Raw genomic sequence first — 20,967 nt, 5'->3', positions numbered from 1 at the left:
ATTCACTTCGTCACCAGCCGTATTAAAACAAATAGGATTAGAATTAGAGGTCTAAAACATCCAAATTCTCAATTTAAAGAAAACGTTTGATGAAGACATTAACCGGGACATGATGTTTGCAACTTAGGATATTTCAAAGGAACATAATGGCCATAACTTGTCAACAACTACTAGGTTAAAACTATCAATACGACTTTGCTTGAATATTTAACAAGTGTGCAAAAGTACAAACCACGACCACGGCCGAAATCACTTCACAAATTATTACACTGCAATTGATTCATAATAAGAAAGTCTTTTTTCAATCTACTTGCAATTGCAACTTTGCTTTACTGGCATGTTGCCAGTAAAGCAAAGAAAACTCTCTTGTAGTAACACATGGCCGGGTAGAGTTCGTTCCTCAACTAGATGTAAATCAGTTCTTTCTGCACATTTTATTCGCATAATATGCTTATAAATCCCTACATTACGTAATGCAGCAAAGTGTCGAAATTTGGCTTCCGTTTCACAGCACACACAAAATTACTCGACATTAATCATATCAATTTTATCTAAATATTAGAATGAAATATAGCAAAGGCACAATAAATATTTCTTAATTAAACATTAAACTTTAGGAGATAGATCACGAGCTTCGGTATTTTCAGTGTTTCCCACGAGTCTGGTTGGCGCTCGTAGACGAATATATTTGAAATATTTTAGAGTAGGACACATAGAACAGTTAGGGATAGCAGTATTAAAATTGGCGTAGAACCGTTATTTGCCAACAATGAGTTTTACACTAGAAATAAGTGTGTGTGAACAAAGAATGTAGTTGAATGGAGAATTGGAAAGGCTATTTAACGCTAAGTTGTCCAAAGTTTCGGGAGCGAAGTCGGAGTCTACCGGTTCCACTGCAAAAAATATCCCCATAAAATTAATGGAGGAATCATAAAATCTGAAATACTAATGAAATTAGATTTCATCAAATTAAAATTAAAACGCTCGTACATAATATTTTCTCTGAATGAATAAAAACTTCTTGAGTAAAGGTATTAATGAGTTTTTATGGAGAAAACGAATGTGTTTACAATTTATAGAAGCCCAAGACATAGGTTCATAACATGACAACACAACACAAGTTCAGCTTATGTTATCTGTCACTCAGTGAGGAAAATTAAGAGGTTACATGGCGAAAAGCATTTAAACTGTGCATCCATCACTTGAAATCAAACAACTATAGGGGTAGATACAGAAAATTTATATATTCTGCAGCAACGTGACCATTTACAAATTTCACATTAAAGTACGGCACTTCTTTAAAGTGTTAAATTAGAACAAAGAGTTTTCAGCCAACTAAAATTACCATAAAATAGGTTTGAAGGGGCCTAACAATGACCATGTACGACTTATCACGTGTACTTCCCCTTGGTTGTCCCTACATGATATACTTAGGCCAGTTTCCCAAAGGGAAAACCGCTCCCTATCCATCCAAGTAATCACCAACGTATTCTAACTTCAAATGAAAGATTAAAATTACCAACATTACAAAACTACATTCTAGGAGACTGCGCTAGGAGATAAGACGGGGTCAAATGGCTTAATATGGCAATAAAATGATCATAGTTACATTCTCACTAAACTCATTTTCACGGCTGGAATCTAATTGATCGAGAAAAAATCATGAACATAAAATAATCCAAAGTAACAGGTCACACAAATAAAATTAGTTGGGTGCATATTTAGTACATATTCAATAATGCTACGACAGTTCTCTTCTTCTACCGTATACTCCACATGGCACGGTTAAGCTACGCCAGGGTATACGTATAGTCAAAGCGCAGGTGCATATGCATGCACATTGCACGGCCTGAAATGCTACAGCAATGACAAGTTTCCATTTTTACATTCGAGTCGTGACTCTAGGCATGCACTGAAAACTTTGCTGGTGCAAAAATTACACGCTAGTCTCTTTGATTAGGTTTAATCCTGATTCAAGGCAATATATCATTTGTTACGATAAATAAACAAAATTCGCATATTAGACATGCTCGTTTCGAATCCCACGACGAGATTAGCTCTGGATGGGCCGCAGGGGGGCTAAGTCGCGACGCTGGGAAACAGGAGCGACACGTCATGTTAAAAAATACATGTGAAAAGCTCTTCTCAAAGGATAATTCAATTTCTAGGCTCTTCTCCGCAAATCCCGGACTACTACCACCTACAACGAATACTGGGATAGAATGACTAAGACTCGATTAATTCACTAAACTAGAGTAGCGCCAAGCATCAGATGTAGTGTTTAGACAGTTAACAATAACACTGCTTATGAAAAACTAATTACTAATTTCTATAATCTATATCTAATTTTCCATGTAGTTGCCTAAAATTAGCTACAGAAAAAAACCAAAAACCCAGAAAAGGTTTCACACATGATAAGATAAGACGGCGTGCAAGGGAGCAATGTCTAAGCCAACGATTTGAAAAAATAATTGGAAAAAGGTTTTAATACGTCAATGGCTGACTATTCACGACAAAATTGCTTGTTTCTTGGATTTTGGGGAGGCTTTCGAACCGAGAGGAGTTGTAGAATATAAGAGTAGACTGGAAAAATAAGTGCATTTTCAAAACCACCAAGTACACAGGGTATAAGGTGGAACAATAGGAATATGCATTGGTATGCAGGGGAATAAGGCAAATGTGATTACCCTGCGATTTCCCATTCTGCAACCATTAGCGAAGCTTTGAAGGAGCAAAACTTTCTAACTAACAACACTGAATTAGGACATTACACCACCTGAAAATTTGCTAGCCTGTACAGGGCAAGTACAATAATGAATTAACAACGGTTAACTTCATATTGTAGCCGAATTCAAAATGTACGACAATAAGTAGTCCGTAAATATGTTAGGGCAAACTTGGGTAGAAATTGTATACCACGACCTTTCTGGCAAGAAATGTGGAATTCAGACCTTAAGCCATAGACAGGAACACCTTCAAACTGTATTGATCACTCGGACTAGGCAATATCGCTAATCGAAGTAGATTTTCGCAGTGACACTGAGGTGCTTTCCATTTATTTCTTAATTGACCATATTCGTTCTCTCTCGCCCTTGAAGACTAACTGGAAGAGATAGAAATGCTCCACACGCAACACTTTATTGGCAGCTAACTCAGCTCGAGTAGAAATGTACATGTAACTATACGGCTTCAGATCTGCAAGTCACAAGTTGTTGTTAGTCGCGAGGTATTTCAAAACTGGGAGGGGGAGACGCTAGACAAATACCAACTAAGAATATGGCACTACGATTATACATATGTCGAAACAACACTACGTTAGGAGGTCAGATGAAGCATTCCCCATTAACACAACCTGAATCATAATCCGAGGAAAAACGTCACCTCCTCCCGAAAGACATGATGGAACTTCAATGGCAGTTCGTTATGTAGCGCCCACATCACTATTAACATGTGGCTTTATCAATTATTGTGACTAAGTCCCTCAATAATCTTGTCGAAACGTCTTGTACGCAAGGCGTGTACGTGGTGGCAAGGCGTGGAAGTGAAAACGGGGAAGTAAAACAATAGATTCTACACACTTCAGAGCAAAATTTGAACTCGCTGTTTCTTAGAGAAAACATCAAACCTAAGAAGTATAACTGTAAACGAATACCTTCCATTAATCGGGACAGCAAGCTCAGCACAAAGTGCATTTTGAAATTTTTCACTTGGGAAGAGACTGGGTAAAGAGGGGTCACATCCATTCCCTGCACCCGCGCATGCGCCCGACTTTGATTATTCATTTCGAACCGATCAATTGATTCACGCCCGTCGAGTGCTGCCTCTCGATTCTATACATCCGCCCGCTGATCCAATTAACTGAAAAACTGTTATATCCCAAGTTGATTTTACAGAACAAATATTTTAGCACGCCAAGGGTTTCCTATTTTTGATGCTTATATTTTACACTGACCAAACGATTTTGCCTGACGCATCACAGCAAAATACGCATGGAAAAAAAGCCAATTTACTACCGCTACTGAAGACAATTTGAATAGAGAAGCTACGCTTAACAAGAGTCCACTATCTCCTAATAACACAAAATACTTGGTAAATATACTGAAGACTACAAATCATTCCACGGCAGAATGAGATGGATAAAGGTGAATACGGGGAGGGGAGGCAATAGTCTAGGGAATCAAATGAAAGGGTGAACGGGCGGGAAAGAGAGGAATATTGGGAGGGAAGAGGATTGAAAGATAGGGCAAGTTACTAAGCCAACGCTAAAGAAGGGTTTCATGGAACTGAATGCGTCCGTGAGTGCAAGCTCGGAACAATCACAAAATGACTACTCTAATACCTAACTATAATATACAACTAATACCTAACAATAATATACAACTCTAATAACCTAAGGCTAACTTATAGTCTAATACCTTAAGAAACTATACGGACCGGGAGGGAAAATAAATTCAAAAGAACGGTGATGAATACATATTGAACCTCGAGTTGCAGTGAAGTAGGCAAAATAAAAATCAATACTACTTCAAGAAACAAGGAGATAAGATAAAATTACCTTAGGCATAGGAGGAGCCGGTCAATAAAGGGAGAATTTTGGATGTAAGGGAATGGGAGACAAGCGATGTAGTTGGGAACGGAAATAGATGGAGCTAATGAAATAAGTTATGCACATCGCGCCATTTTAAAGAATTGATAGATATTTGATAGAGGGATACAAGGGATGGAGAGATTTCAGTGATAATAGGGGTATGTGGCAGAACACTGCTTAATTCTGCGTTTGGACATGACTTAGGATATACAGCGCATGGAGAAGTGAGAAATTTGTTAAGAAAACAGCGATACCTATGATCAAGCAATTATCTGCTTATTTATCCGCTGCATTCACATAAATAGTACACACACATAATTTTGATTTTCACTCAGTCCTTAATTTTTGCCATCGCGACTGAAGTCGTAAAAATGATCTTCTAAATTTAGGGTATCAAAAAACTAAAAACTAGTGGACTTCCTTGCACACTAAGTAGCTGGGTTCAATTTTCACACGCACAGATGTTCCAAGACTCCCTCCCTTTCTAACAAAGTTCGACTTTCATCTTCTCTCCGAAACAGTCTGGACGGCCCCTAATGACACCCGCATGCCGAGGAGCTAAAGCAGAATGGGAGAATCTGGTCTGTGGTCCCGTGGAAAATGAAATAGGAGACTTTTCAAAACAATAAACAAGAAAAGCCGAGTACTGGCGATTCCCCGGAATTTTAGTACGAGAAGTTTCTATTTGGCCGAAGGGTGGGGGGAAGAGGGTTGGCGGTCGAGGCGGGTGCGAGCGAACCAGATGGCCGGAGTACGGCGAGGGGGGCCGGGAGGGTGAGAGATTGGAGGGCCGGTGAGAGGGAGGAAGCGGGACTGGGAGAGGGGGGTTTGAAGAGACGGGATCGCTCGCGCACTCGGGGAAGGAGGGCCATTCTCTTTTCCGTCCGAAGCTTCGTTGCCGGTTACGCTCGTGAAAGCTGAGGGCCGACCGGGGCACGCCGAAAATTATGGTTTATCAGGTAGACAGGGTGGGATTTCTCACATGCAGTGCGGCGCGAAATATTGCCAGGTGAAATACCGAAGCACGCGAATCAAGACCCTTCGGCAGGCCTGCTCATAAACTGCATGCATAAAAATAAATTATAAACAAAACGGACACTTAAAATACGTACCTATGTTTAGGCATAATAAGACCCCCCATCCTTACGCGGAGCAAAAATTAACGACATTGCAATGAACCCAAATGTTGACCTCATTGGCGAGATTAGATCTCAGACCGAGGCAAGCTATAGGACTCGTGATACTCACACACGCAGGGTCGGGGGGGAAAGGGGGAATGATCCATTCTCCTTTCCTGCGAAACCGTTCAGTTTTCTAAAGGCATCACATGAGAATAGAACTTGGGACCATCCCATTAATAGCCAAACGCTCCATCCACTGCGCTACCTCGCCGCCATCGATAAAAAATAAAGTTCAGGTATGAAAAACTAAACATGGAATCACAAACCCTTGAGTGTTTAGAGGGTTTTGGAATACAAAACAACCCTAACCTCAGGCTTGGGTTTGAGCTGCATCGTACTACCAGCTGGGACCCGCTAGTTAAACTTAAGGTCTACTTATAATTTAACTGGAAATAATAATTAAGCAGAAAATAGAGCATTCTAAATGACATATCCTGAAATGTGATGGTTAGTGTACAGGTATGTTTTCTTTCCTTTAAAAGGCAAACAATACTAACAAGTTAATAGACTTACTTCAGAAAGGGACAACGGCGGCTTTTTGATAGAAGATTTCCCGATCACAATTAATGATTACGAGTAAAATTTAGAGGCGAATATCCTTGAATAGAAAACACGTGCAATTACAGTAGAAAGATATATTTTTTCTTCTGAAAAGCCCTTTTCTCTCGTGAGCATATATAGAACTCCCGACTATCGCGTACCCATTGCAGCTATTGTGCGCTCAGAGGCTCAATACTAATTTACGTACAGCTTATGCTGAAATCCTATTCGTTATGTAATGGAGTTTAGGACTCGCCCAGCCAAGACGAATTTTCCGTAGGCTGACATGGGAGGAGTAGCCACAACGTACACCGAAGCAGATACACTTTTTAAATGGAATGAAGTCCAAAAAACAATTTAAAAATATTCTAAAACAGTTTTGCTCAGTTTTGCTCCAAGGACCAAATAATCACGGTCGTGAGAACTATTGGCTGGATCAGAATTAGATTCTTATATAAGAAAATTAGTAGTTATGAGAACATAGTATATATAACCTGGGTGCAGAGCAAACATCATTGGCTGAGTGAGAATGGAGGACTACAGTCAATCAATTGTCGGGGGCTGAATGACCCATGAATGAGTGGTGTCCTCACATCACTGTTATATGAGCGTAATGAATTGCAGGGCCATGTGTGGATGACTTTTTGTTTCCTTGGGTACAGCAGTGACATCTGACCGTCTTCCGAGGTCAAATGACCTTCTCAGGTCAGATAACCCCACAGCGTCTCAGGCCGTAACTCATTTTCAGATCGACCTTTCTCGGAGTACATGGGGACATTTGGCCAGCCATGACAAATTATCGGATAACAACGGTCACGACAATTTATCGGGAGGGCAAAAAAGTGGCGGTGATGTTCAGTAAATAAAGCAACCATTTAAGTGTGCTTGCCAGGAGCGATGGAAACTTGCGTATTTTTAGAACCCGCTGAACTACTACAGCGTTTAACGCTCATGTAACGCTGCTGCTCATAAATGAAAATTCATCCAGCCACCGAAAAATCCATGGTAGCCCGCAATGGACTGAAAAAACAAAAAAATACAAATAACTACTTCACAGACTGAACCAAAGGGCTTACAGTCTGAATCAAAAGGCTAACTCGTGCCGAGCAAATTGTGAGGACGTATGGCTAACAATATTTTTCTACTTAACAGTAGGATGCCTGTAAGTCGAACGATAAGGGTTCCTGCGGCACAAATGCCCAGTGAAATGCAGTATATTATTGGAATTAAAGAGAATTCAACCTGAGATAAAAATGTAGAGTAGAAAATAAAGACAACCACGAGTTAAACAAAGCACACTCGAAGCGTCTTCGGAAACAATAAAAACGTGTCGCGCTGTTTTGGCCAAGTTTTGGTAATTCTAGTCGAAGAGCGCGACACGGATTAATTTGTAGTGCGGCACAAAAGTGAGCACATACCAGAATACCAATAAGGGTCAAAGCAACATTATCGTCTTGAGTAAACTGTGTATCATGAGCAATTTGGCCACTGAAACGAATGCACCATTAATTTCGTTCAATGGTTATTTCCCCCAATAAATTGGATACAACGGTCCAACAGTGCAGCGTGCTTTCTCGGAGAGATATTCTTATGCATGAATACTACCGATTGCAAATAGGCCATTTCATTCATCATCCATACACCCGATTTCATGAGTTAAAGTCCGAAAAAATTACATTAAACCGTGAGCAGCGAACCGTGTCTTTAGCTTCCACCAACACCTCTTGGCAACAGTTTCTCCATTTCATTTAGAATAACAACCTAACTTCTTTCCGTAAAGCTGTGAAAAACAGACGCCGCTTGAATACAAGGTAGAAGTTTTCAATCAAATAGCCGGCGTAAGTAAAAAGAATAGAAACAGCTTTTGATGCATATCCCTTAAATAATAGCAATGAAAACTAATTTTAAAAACCAAGCAAGGAAATAATTCTCACATCTTCTTTTTCCTTAAGTCCTATCCCTTTACCCATTGATGTAAACGTAACTTCTGGTTCTAGGACACTTTCGCGAGCATGCTCCATAAAGAGGCACCGAGTTCGACTCCTATAATAAAATTTACACATTCGTCTTCCAGAAACCCAATAATTTCAAGAGATAGTACCAAAAAGCTCCTGCAAAGAGTGAACTTTGTCTCGCACTAAAACGTAGGAAATTAATGATTGACAACCAGTATTACTTTAATTTTCATTTGATTTAAGGCCTGAAAAGCTGAGTCCCCAATTGTGTGTGTGATTCATCAAATAAAAAGGCAGTCAAGCGAAAGAATTGAGAATAGGCTAAGACTTGGGAAAGAGAGAGAAAGAGGTGCTATCTGTACTGCTCTACGCTAGGCTTAAATAATGCTCCTAAATCCTTTTGAAATCCCACCTCTGAAGTAAATGATTTATTGAGGAAACGAAGTAAACTTTGTAAGATCGAAAGCGAGTAGGGAAAAAATACGACTTCAGCCTTCAATGCTACAGCTTCAATTCTGCATGGCAGGGCTTTAAACTCACCGCCATGTCAGATATGAAAACTTCGATGAAGCTCACCTAAGCTTAAAATTCCCGAAGGGACGGAGTCCACGTACAATGCGTCACATCCAAAATGGGAAAAAGCGGCCAAGTGTCACATGGGAGTGTGGGGTTGACGAAGTTTGACGACACAAAAGAAATCCAATTCTGCATGCTAAGCATGACAATATTTATAATACATATAAGTTACATTCCCACTAATGAACATGAAAAGACATAGAGTCACCTATACGGACAACATTAGAGACTCAAATATTCAAAATGGTTGGGGATCAAAGAGATAGATTTGGCTGGATAGAAAATTAGCGACTAAGATTTTCGAGAAAGAATATGAGAGTCAGAAAAGACAAAGAAAGTACTCTTATACGAAGCATTAGAGGCATGAGTAGCCCTTTATCTTAGAAGAGTCACCTGTGCCAATACATTGGAGTGAGACTACACTGAAATTCGAGTTGCCGGCCGGCCATTCCTGTGGGTAACACGACTGCTTGAAAATCCAAGGTCGCGGGATGAAGTCCAACCTCGAGATGTAAACTGGTGATTCGGCCCTTGAGAAAACTAAATGACACACAACGAACGGCATAAAAGGTGTCTAGCCTAGACATGAGTTTTAAAAAAATGTCAGAGCCAAAGCGTGATGATTGTCATAAAATTTATGCTACTCTCATCCCATTATGACACTACAATCGATAGGATAAGTCCGCATTAAAGTTGCATTCGCACATAAATCACGACACTAAAATAAAAGACTTAACGCCATATTTTACTTTTCCCGAATAAAGAGGAAAATAGAAGCACCTAGGGGCTCGGACTCGTCCAGGGCGCCGTATTTAAGGCACCAAATGAATTAATGTATCACACTTGGAAAACCGCATCGGTATAGAAATATCAAATCACCACATCACACTCCTTCAGGAGACCGTGTCCGAAAACGAAAACTTGAATAAGTTTTAATTTTTTTTTTTTACTTGAATAAGTTGTAACTTGAACAACCCTTTCCTGACGATAGACACGGTGACTGGTTCTGGCAACTCTCGTATCGAATTCGCATCGTTCATTCATTTAGGAACTTATTACGATACAAATATATCAGGCTCCCAAATACTTAGTAATATAGTTCTTACCAGAGTGGCGTGATTCAATTTCTGCGCTGTGTACGACAAGCATACTACGGAAATTAAAAAAATATAGTGCGGAGATGGTTCGTACTTTATTTTCAGCTCTGGCGAAAGATATTGCGATGCGACAGGAGAAACAACGCCAAAAAGACAGAGAAAGTTAAAGGATATTGAGACAAAGTAGGGTCTAGCGCTTTCCGGCTTATTGCTCAGAGAAATTCTTCTGGGGCCTTCCACCGGCATCCTGACGGACGTTTCGATGCCCGACTCAAGCAAAGTTTTCAGGGCAAGAGTGACTCTTTGAGTCGAGAATCGAAACGTCGGCCAGAACGGGACATGCAGCCGGAGAAAGACCTGAGAGAAATTTCTACAGACATTAACATATAATTTCAACATAAAAAAAAGGGTAATGGCTGACACTGGGCAAAAAAAACCTAAAGGAATGAAGAAATTGGCATAAATACGTTTTGGAGCACAATAACACACCGATGCTGGAATTGCCCACCCACGATTGGGTATGTCTCACAACCAGAAAACGTATTTCATATGACTCCTGTTTCTACGAAATCTGAACACCAGTATGGAATTTCCGCTCCAAGTATCGACGTCGGGATTCTCACTAACGCGAAACTTGGAACTTGAGCTAATTTCGTTGTTCATTTCCGGAATGAATCATCTCTTCTTCCTAAAAGGTGACCATAAGGTTCTTCGAGTCATCCCTGACAAAAAGGTTCTCCGAGTACTCTCCATCAAGTTACCATTTTCATTTTTTTTCATTCCACAATATTCCATATTTTTTGCATTTCTAACTAGAAGTACATCACTACACTGAGGTGTGATTGATTGACAACCAACCACGTCTGGGAATACGCCAGCAATAAAATACACTCGCTATTAATCCCAAAAACCTCTAATTCGAATAAAGGGCAAATCGAAGAAACAGACAAGACATGCTTTAAAAATCCAAACACAAGCCGTAGGCTGAATTCTGCAAATATCTCATGAGAGACCAATGCAATCCTTGGATATTGAAGGAGTTTCCAAGTAATGTAAGTTAAAAGGATCCATAAAATCCTGACGGTGCACTGATTCACGACGCATATCCCTTGGAAAATAAGAATAGACCCGGAAATTGCAATAAATATTCGCAACAACAGTCTCGTTATTGACCAATAGATAAGTGATCCCTTCATGCTGGCCATCTCAATTTCCCCATCATCCACTCTATGTTATACTACCATTATTCATTTAGAAAACTTATTCACGATACACTTGAAATTTAGGTAAATTGGAATCACAGAAGGCAAACTTATATAACATGATTTTTTAACAAAAATTACTAAATTCAACTCCTATCCTTTCCTAATTCAGTCACCAGTCCTTCCGAGCATTTTAAATTAATCATCTGTCGTGCACCACTGCAGAGGCCACGATTCGATAGGGCCTCAAAGAATTTTTAAATTTAAATGAAATTAAACCAAAGAATTGTTATCACCTGCGTATTACCAGGATTCACATGCACGAATTCCGGTGGCTCAAGGAGTTGAGCGCTTGTCTAACTAGCACCGAATTCTGATGCCCGTAATGATTTCACAAGGTGACTAACTCAAACGCTGACATATTTCCCTAGGATAATTTCCACTATTATATTACTCTTAGAAGAATTTCATAATTTCTTCGTTAAAATACGGAAGATGACTACGATCTGAAAGCCATATTAGAATTTTTCTTTATCAACTAACACGCGAACGAAAAACGATTATTAAAACTGGAGGATGGAGTTATTTTGTCTAAGGAAAAATTGTTTCATCATTGATAATAACTTTCTTTCTTCCTGCTTGTAAAAGCAATGCAATCACCTGGTATTTCTCTAACCAGGATATGAGCGGAAAGAGGACGCACATAGCAGCCATGTTAAAAAAGTACTTAGTCCTCTAATTGTATGGCACAAATTATTTCGACAAAATCACAGACTATAGTGAAGTGACGATGTTCCAAAATTATTAACCACCAGATCATGTTATCCTGAAGGATGTTTTCCACAGATCAAGCTGAAGTAACTAAACTCCAGAAGTCCACACCAGCAATAAACGATGACAGGTGCTTATTTTGTATTGATTGGTAATCAAGAACTGGCTGATACCATATAGGTATTCTAAAATAAAAGAATATAACTATTTAAGTTCAAGAAAGCTAGAGTGCGCTAGTGGTCCTTAAAGAGGAAGCACCCCTTTAAGAGCGACGTGCTATGCTTTACGCATGTTGTAGTACAAATATGCTTCAACTGAGCCCCTTCGCATAATTTCACACAGACTCAGGCTATATACTTATAATTTTTAATAGTGTTTTATTTGTCAGCGAATGATTGGCCTGGGAAAATTTAGACCTGCTATACACCGGCGTCACTGATGCCAAGGGAGGCTTTACCCAGGCCAAGGTCCCGCGGGTCTGCAGTATGCAATCGATGCGTGGTCAAACTTTGTATCAACCCACGCTGCTTTTTTCAAATTATCAGTCCAATTTCATGCAATTACTGTGTACATTTGATGGAAAACCGAGTGCCAAGAATAAATATTAAAATTCACTCATGAATTGAACGAACTGAAAATGTTTTCACAATACTTGCAGAGAAAATTTACGCTACGCGACGCAATGGACGCAAAAGGCCGGTGCCCTTGCATAACAGCAGAAATATTTTGCTTAGTGACTTGAAATAGCATGTCTTCAATCCCTCAATTAAAACCCTAACCTATTCCACCGCATCCTACGAACTGCGTATTCAGGAAACCAGTAGGAGCAGAAAACCATATTTCCAACAAAGAAATTATTGCAACTCTCATTATTTTACCATCCCCGGCGGTTTGCTCAATACATTCAAACTATACAGTAAATTTATGTCCTCCAAACAATTACAAGTGAAGCACACTGTCCACGCAAATGATTTAACGCCCACATGTTAAACCTGGAATAAAGCTAATAATATTCCCTAGGTCCTGCAATATGACGTGAGCCTAAGAAAAACACAACTTCCGAGTCATTGCATCATTCGTTCAAATACTTTGTGGTCATCATTTAAAAATATTTGAAATTTTATCAACTGAAGATAGTCCAAAGGGGCATCATGGGAGTTTTAAATCACTTCCAGCCGATGCTCAAATTTATATTTATGAATAATAATTGTTAGATGTTTACCGTAAGCGACATTGAACCAAATAAGATAATTGTAACACCACACGAAAATCTGCCCTTAGTGGCAACATCCAATGTTGTGGGTTTATTAAAAATGTTATTTCTAAGCGGCCTGCTTACCCGAAAAATATTTTCCCATGATTTCACGGAGAAAAACAAACCGCAGAATAAAATGAACAGCATGACAGATGAGATATTTTTGTCTCAGCAAGCCACATGACATCAACGCGAAGCAGCTGCTGATGCCAAATGCTGAAGGTACTCCTCCATTCAGATTTAAGCGGTTTGTGCATGCACAGATGTCCACGCCTTCCATTTTATCTTGGGACCACAGGAAAAAAATTAATGTGCACCATTTCGCCTGCGTCCAATTCTAATAATCCATCTCTTTTTAAACAAAAACCTAAGCCTTATATATTATTCGGCTAAGCCCTTTAACTGCACGCCAATTCATAAGTGTATACTAAACTGTAAAATTTTCACAAATATCACGGGCGAAGAAAATTGAACAGCCTCACAAGATTTAAAATATCCCCATGAATATTGAAAAGGTTCGATTTGTCATGGAATTTAATATTTCAAAATACCACAGATACCACCACTCCAAGAGTTTAAAAAATGAACGTCCCACAGAATCGAGACAAGGTGAACGACAAGCAGGGGGACTCGCTGCAGGGCATAAGGACAGCGGTGGCGCCATTTTGAAGCGCTTGGCTCCTTGGGCGCCGCAACCACCGGCGGACCACTGCATACCCCCCACCTCCTGGGCACCCGATAAATAGTGGGGGTCCAAATCCATGGAACAAACACGACGAGCCATATTTAACGAATAACATTCGATATTTTTGAGTCCCGCTTGTAAATTTTATGCTCACATCTTCACTATCATAACAATGACCGAACAAAAAAATATAATTACACGTGCACAGCCACCAATTACGACGCAGAGTTACTCATAACCCCTCCACAATAAAAGAGCTCCAATGAGTGCAGCGGTTAATTTTTTCTATCTAGCATCTCTTCAATACACGACACATTAAATTTTGGCCAACGGTGTCAAATGATTGAACACGAAGATGTCAGACAGAACAACACCAATAACAACGAAATAAATATTGCAAACTTAAATCAGATATTTAAGTGGATTATTTGTTTTCGTCAATGAGGGATATCCACAAAATAACGTATGTCTTTGACTCCTCATGGCAAAGTTAAAAAGCTTGAAATATAAGGGATCAAAGATGACTCCAAACTCCTCCAGAACGATCTATTCCCAAGTATCATATTGAATTTTACCAATGACTCGTTACCTTTAGTCGAAAAATGCCACTTTCCGATAAAGAAAGCGGTTCGACATAAAACGGCCAGAGTCAACTAATATATTCGTATTTGGCGAATTGCCCAACACAATATTATAAAATAATTCAGGCCGCAGCCAATCAATGCGCCAATAACAATGTCAATTCACAACCTTTAATAAAAGCTTTGAACGCCCCGAGTGTAGTAGCTCTGAGAATACCATCCAAATTATGGATCGATATCAGTCTCAGTCTCTGGCCGCCTAACTCTAGAAGCTGCTCATTGGCTAACACTATGTGCGCAACTTTCAGAGGCTGAATACGACATCGAAGAACAACCCTAGTTCTTAATACAGGCATCAATTAAATTGTACACAATAATTCTCCGCCTAATATAAACTCGGATTCATGGGACGATGCTGTTAACGTACCTAATCAAACGTACACCTCGTGGATAAGAACCGAATAAATGGTATCAGTTACGAGCGGATACACAATACACAAGTGCGCCGAGGAAGAAGTGGCAGCCTTTGTTTACGCGTTTCATTATCAATAAGGATTTTTGTATTTTAGTTTGATTTTCTAAAAATATCCTCACCCAAAGAAGAATTGTCTACTAATGCTGGGATAGATGGTGTTTCATGCAAGACAACAGTTACTTTCAACTTATCCCTTACAAAGTAAACATTAAGCATGTCTGGACAATGATGACATAGGTCTATAGTCATCATTGTCATTTGTCCAACTTAGAACAATTTCAAAAACTAAACAATGCATCTCTTTTTTTAATATTCCACATACAACCTCAAATATCACCGTCTTATTACAATGAACAATACCAAATCACATTACATATCGCACCAATCCCTCTGTAACCTAGGCCAAAGAATGCTTTTTGATATTATCAGAATTCCTGGGCATTCAAGCACCCCAGTTTCTTCACCGACTATATTACTATAAAAGCTCATGTGAAAAATGCTAAGATATGGATAATGATAGCGGACACTTAACAAACATACATTTAAATAAAATTCTTAGGAGGAACGTAATCTTTAGTGTACTTAATATATTTATTCCCGGACTTTCAGGTGTGGAAACAACGTAAATAAAGGCCGACGAATAGAAAATTGAACGATCTCGATGAGGCATTTCGTACATAACGATACTACCTTAGTTACAATTTGTCCGGCAGGTAACATTTCCCTCTTCACGAATAACAGCATTGAGAACACGTTCTGCTGATTACAATACAGTTTACTGGACGAGACTCCACCACATGAGATGTTGCGGGTTCCCTTAACCCTTCGTTCCAATAACGTATAATTTGGGATACTTTCACCTGTATAAAAACATAAGCTACTAAAAAAACACTCCCACAAGAAGTTTTCATCAACGCATTCCACGGAAAACTAAAGGATTGCAAGAAACAAGTTGTTCCGTAAAATGACTAGGCAGTATTATTCACAGCATTGTTCGTTGTTTTGCGGACTTTCCTACCCGCCTAAGTCCAAATATTCCTAAGAGAATTAAATGATCCCAATACACTGTAGTCACAATTTCAATGCAAAATATGCGAGGATAAAAGCATGCAAACATAATAATAAATATAATTTCTTGACAAGTACAGATAAGCCAACAAAATCAAGTGTTTGGCTTTCATCATTAACCACGTTCCCACAATAAATACGTACGTGGTATACTTGCAATATGTTAACAGTAGATCCAATAGTCAATATTAAAATGTGGCAAAAATAAAAGTGACACAATATTACAGGCATATGACATAACCGACTACAAAATACAAAATGGATTGTTGGATGTACAATAATAAGATGGCCTTTAATAATTACTGACAAGCGGTTTTTGAAAATTGGTCACAAAATCATGCAGCAATTCATGCAATTACAATTGAGAGTTAAGTGCCACCGGACAGTGGAGGACTTAATATTATTTAAAATATTAACAGGTCCATGTATTCGCAAACAACAACACATGTTAACAAATACTACGCCTGGTCGTAAAGCTCGACATTTATCGCAATTTGATGCGTTTCAACACGTTTCTACATTTGCAGGTAATTTCTTTATTGGCGCGTCTTACACAGTTCATTACCACTATGCCAACCAATACTACATATAACCACCACGCATTACTTGACGCTCCACAAAAAATTCGTTTATTCTAAATTTCCTAAGAACAACAACGCGTAAGACCTATTATCATGCCAGAACCTAATATTTGTTTTCAGCAACCTTCTATTTCTATACCAAAACAGTCCATTCAATTGTTCCACCAGAAATTCGACTTAAAAACGAACGAACGAAAACAAAACTTACCACTTTTGGACAAGCAATGAGGCACTATAAAAAGTGACGTCTCCTTCCTGGAGCACATATGTATAGCATGAAAAACACAAATACTTGAGGTGCACATCACGACGAGTAAAATCCTCACACAACTCAGTCAAAAGTAGTCTGGTATTTTCATCTTCATTTGATATTTAAGTCCATTGCACCTAACTCCGCAAGTAAAAAGGACCCGAGGCGCAGAGCGTCGCAAGGATGCAAAGGCTTTAGTTTTGATAGCGCAGAAGTAGAATTTAAATCCATTAAATATTTGGACAGTCTTCTAAAAGTCCTCTCCTCACTCACACCACAACATGGCCGTAGCAAGCGGCTCACCCAGACTCGTTTACTGGCGGAGCCTATGGCATCGGCACAACTTCCCTCACATCCCACTCCACATCTCGAGGCTCGCCTTCGTTACAAAATAATCACTGATTTATTCCACCGTGATACCCGCAGAGTTGCATACATCTTCGAATATCCTTTCTCAGAACTTCATCGGGTTCTCGGGCCAAGCACATCAAATAAAGAATCATAACACTGCAGAATTCACTTATCGACGTGACCGAAGAACAAAGGTGAGCCAGCGTTCCGATTCCCTTAAGCACACTTAAGATGGCTGGAGGGGCCGACCGTTGGCAGGTTTCACATCAATAGCTCACCTCTCCGAAACAAAAATCGCGACACTGGATATAGGTAATGCATCGCAATATCGTACATCAGAACATGAGCACAGAGGAAATAACTACAGCGCTCTGGGCGCACACACAATCCTTATGAGATATTTGATAACTAACTGACGCAAGCTGCCGTGCCATCCCAGTAGGTATTTTAATGAACACAGGTCGAACTACCTCGCGTCTGCTTCGCCTGTCGTGCCTGCCGCTAGAGGCCCTCAGCGCAGCCTTTACCGACCCCAGTGGGAAGTGCAGCGGAGCGCGATTGCCAAGTCGATCGACACTGATGACGTTGGGGTTTTAGGTACGGCTGTAAAGTTGAAGAGCGCAATCGCATTGCATGCTTGTCAAAAAAATACGAGTTTTCGTGACGGCCGTTTCATTCTTGAATTGCATTATTTATTGATAATATGATCACCCTTCGTCAGATATATATTACGCCTCTTGTATAGGATCTCTAAATATAATTTACTTGCGTAGAATACATAAAGAAATAGTAACTAACCGCATGTAAACCTGCATTTTAGCAAAAAGAAAAAAATGAAATTAAATAGCTCGGAAGTAGTTATCAGGATATCATGCAATTGCTTCATTTGTCTGGTATCATTAATGTGAATTGTGTTACTTAATGGCAGGGCACACGAATAGTTACGTGCAGTTCAGTGGATAAATCGATTCTAATTTCGCCTAGCGTGTTAGAATATATTTGCATAAGTTTTTATGAAAATCATATAAAGGGAAAACTCATGCAATGCAATGAATAGTTCCATTAACCGGCAATATAATGCAAAACAATACTGAAAGAAAAGAGGTACACAGAAACAGCACGAAAACGTATAATGGAAAAGAAGCTAAAATTGAGTTATCTATGTCAATTACATTTTCTCATAATTTTAAGAAAGTTTTCTCGCAAAAATGACGGACTTGGGGATTAATGACCAGCACACGAAGGCGACTGAGTTTGCTATCAACCTGACTCTACGTACTTTCGTTTGAATTTTTGGTTTCTTCGAAAGGTCTAGTTTCACACAATCTATGGTATACTATTTCACACAACATTTCTCTATTTTTACGTTAAATATCTGGGCTCTAGGAGAATATTGGCTACGCCACCGATGCCAAGGGGTGGATTAGGCGAATAATCACGTTAAAGGGAAGGTATCTAAACAAAGGATTATTTCAAAGGTTAGTCTAGAATCAAGCAATTGAACTGGTCTCCTAATTTTTCCCTGTGCAGCCTACTCTCTGGATAAGCTGTAACAAATAACACAATGGAATTCGTATGTTGCCAAACTTTGGCCATAACCTTTATTAAATAAGATAGATACATTCATACAGTGTATTTCCCCGTTTTAACTCCAAAGAAAAATATAACCATTTAATTTAACACTTCGTTTGGGGCATCCATATTTTATTTGATAAACAACTGTATAAGTTACTTCTTGCTGAGTATAATTATAGTTCCATTAAATACAAGTTTTTGCGATCGGCTTGCACCAGAGATAAAATTGCTTCAGTTTAGTACAGGAATGTACCCTATTTACAAAAACCGTTCATGCTCCGACTCTAAAAGTGATATTGAAGAAACTAAGCCAAATTAACGATAACATTCTATGAGACATAAGAGGCAAATTAGAGAGACCAGGGTTAGAATAATTTCCGATTCATTTGTCATAATTTCACATGGAATGTCAACCTTTACTCTTATCTAGATTGAGTCTTATCTATTTGCAATGGTTCAGAATGATTTGTTCACCCAAACAAATATATATTCAGTAAGTAAGTACATGGCTATGGTTTTGAATTTTACATCACCTTTCCAATTATTTGTGTACATCATTACCTTAAGCTTATTACAATACATTGCACATTGTTCTTAAACTGAATAACTCAAACTTGCATTTTAATTTCATCATGCCCAAAGGATCCAACTGGATTTCATTTATTACATTAATCATTACATAAAATACTTGATTAATTCATAATTTTGTTCTATAGATTTTATAAAAATAAATTTATTCTACCTCTTTTAACTTAAATCTTAGTAAATTGGGACCCACCCATTACTTTTAATTGCCATTCCCATTCTTGAATCTCCACTCTAAATCAAGGTTAGGAATGTAGTTCAACACAGGTTTCCGTCCAAGGGATTTAATTGACTTAGCTTCATTCTTTATGTAAACAATAACTTAGTTAAATTAAGCCAGCGATTTTTTATTACCCTTTTTATTTTTGAAATAGGAAATATTCAAGAAAACTAACAAGAACTACTACTATCCTACTCTGGAGGCCAACAAACTATTGATTCTGTAATCATATACCCAGAAACAAATGTTAAGAATTAGAAGCTCCTTTCAATTTCTATGATCCTCAAAGAAGTTCTCCCCACGCTAGAGACAATAATGACATGTTAAGAAGTTTTCCTTTGCAAAAGAAAACTTCTTAGCATGCCATTTCTTAATATTTGTGTACAGATAATGTATACTAACAAAATTGATGCACATTTTTTTGTTTTTCAACGAAACCATGCTGAACCAGCCTATGGTGAGGAAAGCAATAAATGAATGAAACAAGTACTAATTCAGTTAAGTAGGATGGGAGCACTCACTGGAGCTCTGCATATGCCATATGATGAATATTACATGTGTTAAGTTATTAATATATTTACTTAATGGAAGTATATAGCAAAGTACAATTGATTGATTAATTATGCTTTTTTTAAAACAACATGTTCACATTATGCTGTATTAATGATACTATATATATATATATATAGATATTTTCATCAAATAGGAAAGATCAAAACAAAAAGAATGGCAAAGCTTGAGTAGAAGTGTAATTACATGTATGTTTCTGATATCCAAGTTCACCTTGCCTGTGAGATTAAAACATATTTAAAAGAATGAACAAATTAACAAATAGAACAAATTAAAAGAATTTAATGAATTAATGAAAACCAATTTTTAATTTAAACAAATCCCTTGCCTGCCTGGGCAGTAAGGTGGGCAACTTGCTAGCTAACATAAGGTCATAGGTTCAAGTCCCACTTTGGGTCTGGGTGTTGGAAACATTTCAGCCCTTAGCACATCTGAGGACTGACCTGGAGCGGCTTATCAGGATCCAAGGCAGACAGGCCAATAGATATTTTAAAAATTGCCCTTCATCTGTTATGAATTTTAGTAGTAAAATTAGATTAAGGGGAGGCAAGTGACATCTGAGCTCATTTGCACTCTAGGGGATGGGTGGAAAGAAACCCTACTCTTACTGAAAGGGGTCAACAGCTTATGTCCCATTCGATCTACAGCTTACTCATTTTAAGTGTTCTGGACAAAGCACTTGAAGTAGGGAAATGGAACCACTGAAAAAGATGTCGCCTCCAGGATTCGAACCCAAGCCCTCTAGGTGGGAAGCCATATGCTAGCCAGTGCACCAACGTGATCCCCTTATGAATTTTTTTGATGCCATAATCCTAGGAGAAATTTACCATAGAACCTTAACTTTCACTTGTCTGCATATAA

At 38.7% G+C, this 20,967-nt stretch overlaps 1 protein-coding gene across 5 annotated transcripts in view; it reads right to left on the bottom strand.

Moving 5' to 3' along the window:
* Nucleotides 1-17,602, bottom strand: part of Cirl (Calcium-independent receptor for alpha-latrotoxin) — a 148,371-nt gene extending 130,769 nt beyond the window's left edge. For all 5 annotated transcript variants that reach the window (XM_071582885.1, XM_071582888.1, XM_071582889.1 and 2 more), the window contains exon 1: nucleotides 16,764-17,602. The gene's annotated coding sequence lies outside the window, so the exon portion shown is untranslated. The remainder of the gene's footprint in view (nucleotides 1-16,763) is intronic.
* Between the last annotated feature and the right edge of the window lie 3,365 nt (nucleotides 17,603-20,967).

Source organism: Hetaerina americana, unplaced genomic scaffold (genome assembly GCF_022747635.1).
Source record: "Hetaerina americana unplaced genomic scaffold, ioHetAmer1.1.p SCAF_12, whole genome shotgun sequence".
NCBI lineage: Eukaryota > Metazoa > Arthropoda > Insecta > Odonata > Calopterygidae > Hetaerina > Hetaerina americana.
Note: the sequence above shows the minus strand (reverse complement) of the source record. Positions and strands in the feature narration are given on the sequence as shown.